At 38.6% G+C, this 8295-nt stretch overlaps 1 pseudogene; it reads left to right on the plus strand.

The window, feature by feature from the left end:
* Window positions 1-1316: 1316 nt before the first annotated feature.
* Window positions 1317-1803, plus strand: LOC103726221 (annotated as a pseudogene).
* The last annotated feature ends 6492 nt before the right edge of the window (window positions 1804-8295 follow it).

Genomic DNA, 8295 nt, shown 5'->3' on the forward strand with positions numbered 1-8295 from the left:
AAAGTTTGATTTTGCTGTGTTACTGGGATTTACTGTAAATATAAAGAGATGTATATTTAAATGTGCTATTTGTCTTCTCAATACTCACATCTACAGAAATTATCACCCCAAACAGTGGTCCTCTGTTTATGACACAGAACTGAACATTCTGACCATTAGAATTACTCCATCAAATCTTAGAAACCCTATAATTTGGGAAAGTTAAGAGCAATTATTTTGTTCTCAAACCACTTTGGAGTATTTCAGTATTCTCAGATATCTTGGGAGACTAGACACTCACTACTAAATAGTATCAAACATTTCCCAGGATTTATTCACTGGAATTGCTCAAGAGCAAGAAGTTTGATGAAAAAAAGAGTGAGAGGTACGGAGGGCTGGCTGGTTCATGTACAACTAACTGTCTATAGCTGGGGATTAATGCAGAAACCGACAGGTATTCAAGTTACTAGAGATGAGTGATGCTGAGAACAACAAACTACCTGACTTACTATTTTGTCTGAGTCCAGTTATTCAGTAATTAGGTTCTTTTATGTACTTTTATTTAAATTTAAAATTTTTAATTAAAAAAATTTATGGGGCTGGGGAGATGGCTCACCGGTTAAGAGCACTGACTGCTCTTGCAGAGGACCCGGGTTCGATTCCCAGCACCCACATGGTGGCTACGAACCGTCCTTAACTCCAGTTCCAGGGGAATCCGAAGCCCTCTTCTGACCTCCACAGCACTGCATGACACGGGTGCACTCATATACATGCAGGCAATGCACTCATACACATAAAATAAAAATAATAAAATATTAAAATTTTCTTTACATTATTTAAATTTTTTTGTTTTTATTGAAGTTTTGTGTATTATATGAAGAACATTTCAATTTTAATCATCTTTATACCCCTGTACCCACTGGTACCCTCCCATACCCACCCCCTGCACTGGAGCCCATATACTCTGTCATCTCTGTTAAGGCCCACTGTGTTTGTCAGTATCCCCAGCCGCAGGTCCATCTACTGAGGTCTACTTCCTTGTTTTAGGAAGATAAATTCTTCTTCATCTGGCAGCAATCAGTTGCCAATATTTCTTCAGATAAGATTGGGGTCTGCTGTTCATTTTCCCAGTTCTATGCTTGGTTATCAAAGCATAGAGATCAAGAGTCTGATGAATGATGGTCCTTGGACAGGACTCCTTTATTAAGCTTCACCCCCCAAGGCTCAGGGACAATCAGGGAAGAAGGGGCAGAAAGATTGTAAGAGCCAGGGAGGAGGTGGAGGACCATATAAAAACAGTCATGAGTGCTCTACCAGGGACGTTGGAGGATCCCAAGATGGCTGGATGTAAACTTGCTCTAAAAGCCATTGATTGGATAGCTTTTGGGGAGGCAATACCCCCAAATTAAAAATCTATTGCTAGTTCTCTGAAGTTCTGGAATAAGACCTTCAACTCCAGGTTGGCTGCTCTGTCTGAGAAACCACCAGAGATGGACTGGGATTACTACAAGGCCATTGTGGCCAGGGCAGACTTGGTGGATGATTTTGAAAAGAAGTTTAAGGCCCTGACTGTTCCTGTGCCAGAGGATTCTTGTGCCAGCTGCCTTGGTGGATGCTGAGGAAAAGGAAGATGTGAAAAATTGTGCCGAGTTCCTGTCTGAGTCAAAGGTCAGGATCTAGGACTATGAAAAGCAGCTTGAGAAAATGAAGACTATTCATTTGGATCAGATGACCATCGAAGACTTGAATGAAATCTTTCCAGAAACCAAATTAGACAAGAATGAGTATCCCTATTGGCCTCACCAGCCAATTGAGAACCTGTAAAATGAGTCCAGGAGGAAGGTCTGACACATACGTTACAAACTCTGGACATTAAAAATAAAGATGACTTACATGGTTAAAAAAAAAAAAAACAGTTTTAGAAGCTTCTGGGAACCTGCTTATAGGATTCTATGGCAATGGTGTCAGCATACACAAGTCCCCTGCAAACTCAGTTAAATTTTAAATTTTAAAATTTATTTTGTTATTTACTTTTGTGTTATGTGTATGAATGTTTTTCCTGCATGTATTTGAGTGCACCAAGTGCATGCATACCTGTGGAGGCCAGAAGAGGTGGTCAGATCCCCTGGAACTGGATTTATGGATGGTTTTTAGCTGCCATGTGGGTGTTGAAAACTGAACTTGGGTCCTCTGTAAGAACAGCCAGTGCTCTTAACACCCAAGCTATCTCTCCAGCCTCTCTTTTATGTGCTTCTTATAGGGCTGGTATATTTAGTCTATTACAGAGTCTCACACATTTTCCTGAATTTAATTAATTCATTAATTCTCTTTTTGAGATAGGGTTTTCATGCATGGTCCAGACTGGCCTTGAACTTGAGATCGTCTTGCCTCAGTCTCTTAAGGGCTGTGATTACAGCCATGCACCACTGTATCTGGCCTTGCAGTGCTTTTGTTCAAACATATAGATTGTTACGACTTGAATATCAAATGCCCCCTGTAGCCTCAAGTGTTCAAAAACTGCTTCCCAACTGCCAGTGCTGTTTTGGAACCTTCTGGACATGGTATCTCACTGGCTGATGTTGGACACTGGGGGCCTTAATAGTTAGTCTGTCTCTGGCCCTGGCCAGCCTTACTATGTGAGGAACTGTATTGAATATCCCCTTCTGCCCCATTTGCGCCTAGTCTTCCTCACTATGAGGAACTGAAAACATTTGCAAGATTACACCTCTTTTCCCTTCACATGCTTCTGTCAGGTATTTCATCATAGTGGTGAAAAAGTAACGAATAAAGGAATCTAGTGCATACATCTATAACATTTAAATTTTAAAATTATTCTTCATAACTTCCTTGAAATTAGCTCATTTTTGTTCTTTAACAAGTTATGCTTATCACTTATTCAGTGAAAATTTCTCTTTTATATCTTCAAATTACTTCTGCATGAAAAGAACACTTAATTTCACTTCTACATAAATGATGTACATTTAATTTCTATGTGTCTGTAATATTAGCAGCTTAAAGTATTATGCTTACTGATATGTAGGCAATAAAGAAAATATGGATCCCCCGCCACTCTAAGCACAGAGACTTTTGCACCTTCTAGGAATGAAATGTTGGCAAAGCAACATCAGGAACCAAACAGCACAGACGAACTGTGATAGAGTCAGGAAAGGAGACGTGAAGAGGATCAGGCAGAATAGAAAGGAGTTGTGGGAAAGTCTTGGGTGTGCTCCTGATAGTCCCATAAGAAATGCTTTAATCTCAGGAAAGTTCAGCTGCTCTTAGCCCAGAGTACAGTTCAGTTATACCCCTTGTTCCTGCCTTGATATAAATATTTTTAAACTCAGAATTGATCTCAAATCTCTTTCGCCAGGTCTATCATCTAAGAGTGAAATTTAGGGCTTTTTTTGTATTTTTTTGAATTCAGTTTTTGTTATTTCATACAGAACATCTTAACATCTTTTTACCCCCTTCCCCATTGGCCCCCTCCCATAACCCCCACATTGGAACTCATGCATTCTGTCATTTGTGTTAAGGCCTATTGAGTCTCTCAGTGTAAGTTCATCCACTGGTGTCTAGTCAGCCTATCTAGAGTATCTCCCTTTAAGAAGATCAGCTCTTCCTCACCCAGCAGTAATCAACTGCCAATAGTTGTTCGAGAAAGATTGGGACCTGCCGCTCATTTCTATGGTTCTGTGCTGGGTTTTTGTCTACTTGAGTTTGCATGGGTCTTGTGCATGCATGCTGACACCATTGCTGTTCATATGAGCAAGGTCCCCAGAGTCTGTAGAACGCTATTCAATAAGGTCATGCACCTCCTCCCTGGCTCTTACAATCTTTTCTCCCCCTCTTCTATTTGGCTATGTTTATAGTACCACACATGAGTTTCCTACCATTGAGTAGGCTTTAAGGTCAATTAGGTAGCTATTGATTACCCCCAAGATAAAAGTGCCACTTCTACACCAATAGAGATAGTTTGCTATGCCCATCATTGATGTGGTTATTAGGCCTTAAAGCTGGGATTGGACCATCAATTGATGCTCTCCCTTAGCAGCTTGCATAGTGCTCTCCAAAGCTATGACAGCTAGCTTTCAGAGGAGTTGGTTTCCAGGTCAGTTCCAACTCTGTGTTCCAAATCCTGTCAGAAGTATGTTCTGTCTTCAGCAATGGGGTCTTAACTTCAAGTTCTGAGAGGCCATCAAGGGCTGTGGCAATAGCCTGTGTAATTTTGGGAGGCTCTTGGAATACCCTGGGCAACAACTCAAAGGGAGGTTTCTCCTGTCTGGCACTGTTTCCTGTTATGTAGCCTTTAGCTATACACATGGACTCATGTAGAGATATTGTCAATTTTTCAGTATTTCAATTTTTCAGATATTGTGTAATTTTTCAGTAGATTTTTGGACTAATACTATTCCCTCTAGTTTTTTTTTTTTACAGTAGGTAGGCATTATTTATCTTTCTTCTCTCTCTCCCAGTGTATCCCTCCCTCCATGCCCTCCCCAGTTAAAGTACCCCCATTTCCCCTATTTCTCCCTTGATAATACCAGTCTCCTATGATCCCAACTCTCTTGAGCTCTTTCTTCCCCTTTATTTCCATCGTTTCCTGTATAACCCTGCCCTTTACCCCTTCCATTTAAATACTGCCATTTTATACACTCCTCCTTTAGTAACACCTGTTTCCTATCATTTTTCTCTCTCAGGTTCCTTCTTTCCCTTTCCCTTCCTGGTTCCTTCTCATTATCCTGGTTCCTGCAGTTACATCAGGATGCACACTCACATATAAGGATTTGGTGCTAGGATCCACATATGAAGGAGACCATATATCATTTTATTTTTTGAGTCTGTTAATTCACTTAGTACAACAGTTTCTAGTTCCATCCATTTACCTGCAAATTTCATGATTTCATCTTTGTTTACTGCTGAGTAGAACTCCATTGTGTAAATGTACCACATTTTCATTACCAACTCGTCAGTTGAGGGGCACTTAGGTTCTTAGCTATTGTGAAAAAAGTAGCAACAAACACGAATGTACAAGTATCTCTGCAATAGGATGAGTCCTTTGGGTATATGCCAAGGAGTGGTATAACCAGGTCAAATGTGGATTCACTTTTAGATTTTTAAGAATTCTCCACACTGCTTTCTGCAGGTAAACCTCTGTCAGATGTGCCACTGATGAAGATTTTCTTCCATTCTGTGTGTTTCTATTCACTTCCTTGGTTGTTTATCTTGATATACAAAGCTAAGTTTAATGAGGTCCCACTTGTTGATTCTTGATCTTAATTCCTGAACAATTGATGTCTGATTTAGAAAGTTCTTCCCTACACCTATATCTTGTAAGATATTACCCATGTTTTCTTCCAACAATTTCAGAGCTTCAGGTTTCGCACTGAGGTCTTTGACCCATTTGGAATTGACTTTTGTGCAAGGTGAAAGATGTGGGTCTTTTTCATTCTTCTACAGGTGGAAATCGAGTTTTGCCAGCACCATTTGCTGTCTTTCCTCCAGTGACTGTTCTTGGTCCCTTTGTCAAATATCAGGTGGCTGAAATTACATGTATACATGTTTGAGTCTTCAATTATATTCCATTGAACTACAGGTCTGTTTTTGTGCCAGTACCATGATGTTTTTATGACTATAGTTCTATAATATAGTTTGAAATCTGGTATTGTAATCCCTCCAGCATTGCTCTTTGTGCTCAGGGTTGCTTTCACTATCTGGGGCCTTTTGTACTTCCATGTGAATTTTAGGATAGTTTTTTTCTAATTCTGTGAAGAATGCCATGGGAATTTTTATTGGCATTGCATTGAATCTATAAACGGCTTTTGGCAGGATGGTCATTTTCACAATATTAATTCTTCCAATCCATGAGCATGGGAGGTCCTCCCATCTTCTTGTTTCCTCCTCAATCTCTTTCTTTAAAGATTAAAATTTTTTGCCAAGGCCACCTTTGATGCCATCTCTAAGACTACAGCTATCTGACCCTGACTTCTAGAAAGAGATGGTCTTCACCAAGTCTCCCTATCAGGAATTCACCGATCATTTTTTGAAAACCCACACTCAGGCTCCAGCTGTGGCTACTACCTAGGACTTTAAAAAAATTATTTATTTATTTTATTTTATGTGTATGCATGTATTGCCTACATATAGGTAAGTGTACCTGTGTCGTGCAATGCCCGTGGAGGTCAGAAGAGGTTGTTGGATCCCCTGGGACTGGAGTTACGGATAGTTGTTAGCTGCCATGTGGGTACTGGGATTCGAACCCAGGTCTTCTGCAAGAACAACCAGTGTTCTTACCACTGAGCCATCTCTCCAGCCCCTACCTAGGACTTTTATATGAGAAAAAAGTATAGTGAATTGATTCTGTTAAAAAAAGATTAAAAAATTTCATTGTAGAGCTCTTTAATGTTAGGTTTTTTTTCTGAGAATTTTTTTGAGGCTATTGTGAATGGGAGGGTTTCCATTTACTCTTTCTCCAATTGCTTATTATTGGTATACAGGAAGGCTATTGATTTTTGTAGATTAATTTTATAACCTGCCACTTTGCTGAAAGTGTTAATCATTTCTAGGAGTTTTCTGGTGGAATTTTTGACATCTTTTAGGTATAATATCATATCATCTGTGAAAAGGGATAATTTGACCTTTCCTTTCCCAATTACTACTCCTTCAATTTCCTTCTCTTGTCTTGTTTCTCTATCAAGAGTTTCAAACACTATATTATATTGAAAAGTAGTGGAGATAGTGGACAGCCTTGCCTGGTTCTTGATTTTAATGGGAATGCTTCCAGGTTTTCTCCATTTAGAATGATGTTGGCTGTGGGTTTGTTATACTTAGCTTTAATTATGTTATGTTCCCTCCAGTCCAATTCCCTCTAGGACTTTTATCATAAATACATGTTGAATTTTGTCAGAGGCCTTCTCTGCATTTGTTGAGATGACCATGTGGTTTTTGTCTTTGAGTCCATTTATATGATTTATGACATTTATTGACTTACATATATTGAACCATCCCTGCATCTCTGGAATAAAGCTGACTTGTTCATGGTGGATGATCTTTATGATATGTGTCTGTATGCAGTATGCAAGTCTTCGTTGATAAATTTTGCATTTATGTTCATTAAGGATCTATAGTTTTCTCTTTTTTTTGATGATGCTGACTTCATAGAAGGAATTTGGGAGTTTTCCCTCTGTTTCTTTTTGAATAATTTAAATAGTTGAATAATATAAGTAGGATATAGATCTTCTTTAAATGCCTGGTTGAATTCTGCTGTGAATCCATTGGAACCTGGGCTTTTTTCAGTTGGGAGATTTTTGTATCACTGTTTTAATTTCCTTATATGTTATAGGTCTGTTTAAACTGTTGATATCTTCTTGGTTTAGATTTGGTGATTCCCATGATTTTAGATACACGTCCATTCTCTTAGGTTCTCAGATTTAATAGCATATAGGCTTTTAAAGTATTCACTTATAGTGTTCTGGATCTTTTTGTAGTCTGTTGTGATGTTTCCCCTTTCAGCTCTGATTTTGTTGATTTGGATTTGCTCTTTCTTTCTTTTGGTCTGTTGGGCTAAGGGTCTGTCTGTCTTGTTTATCTTTTCAAAGAACCAGCTCTTAGATACATTAACTCTTTGTATCATTTTCTTTTTCTATTTTATTAATTTCTGCTCTGATTTTTGTTATTTCTTCTTCTCTGATGGGTTTGAGTTTCATTTGTTCTTACCTTTGAGTTACAATGCTAAGCCATTTATTTGTGCACTTTCTAATTATTTTAATGTAGGCACTTAGAGCTATAAACTTCCCTCTTAGGACTGCTCTTAAAGTGTCCCAGAAGTTTTGTTGTATTGTACTATCCTTTTGTTCGAGGAACACTTTTATTTCTTCGGTTGTTCATTCTAAGTTTCATTATGCCGTTCTCTGATAGAATGCATGGAAATATTTCAATTTTTTTGCATTTGTTGAGGTTTGTTTTGTGCCCCAGTATGTGGTCAATTTTAGATAAAGTTCCATAGGGTGCTGAATAGAAAATGTATTCTTTGGTGCTTGAGTAGAATTTCTTTCTGCCCCTTAAGTATAGTTGTTCCTTTCTTCAGTTCTTTGTGTTGCTTCAAGGATTATCTAATGGGCTGGTTTTGTGGACATGAGTTCTTTCAATCTATTCATGTTGTGGAAGATTTTTCTTTCCCCTTCATGTGTAATGGACACTTTTGATGGGTAAAATATTCTGGGTTTGCATCTATAATCATTTAGAACTGGGAATATTTTGGTCCAGGCTCTTCTGACTTTCATAGCTTGCATTGATAAGTCCTCTGTAATTCTAATGGGT

The sequence above is a fragment of the Nannospalax galili genome, unplaced genomic scaffold (assembly GCF_000622305.1).
Source record: "Nannospalax galili isolate Female #2095 unplaced genomic scaffold, S.galili_v1.0 scaffold1109, whole genome shotgun sequence".
NCBI classification, from domain to species: domain Eukaryota; kingdom Metazoa; phylum Chordata; class Mammalia; order Rodentia; family Spalacidae; genus Nannospalax; species Nannospalax galili.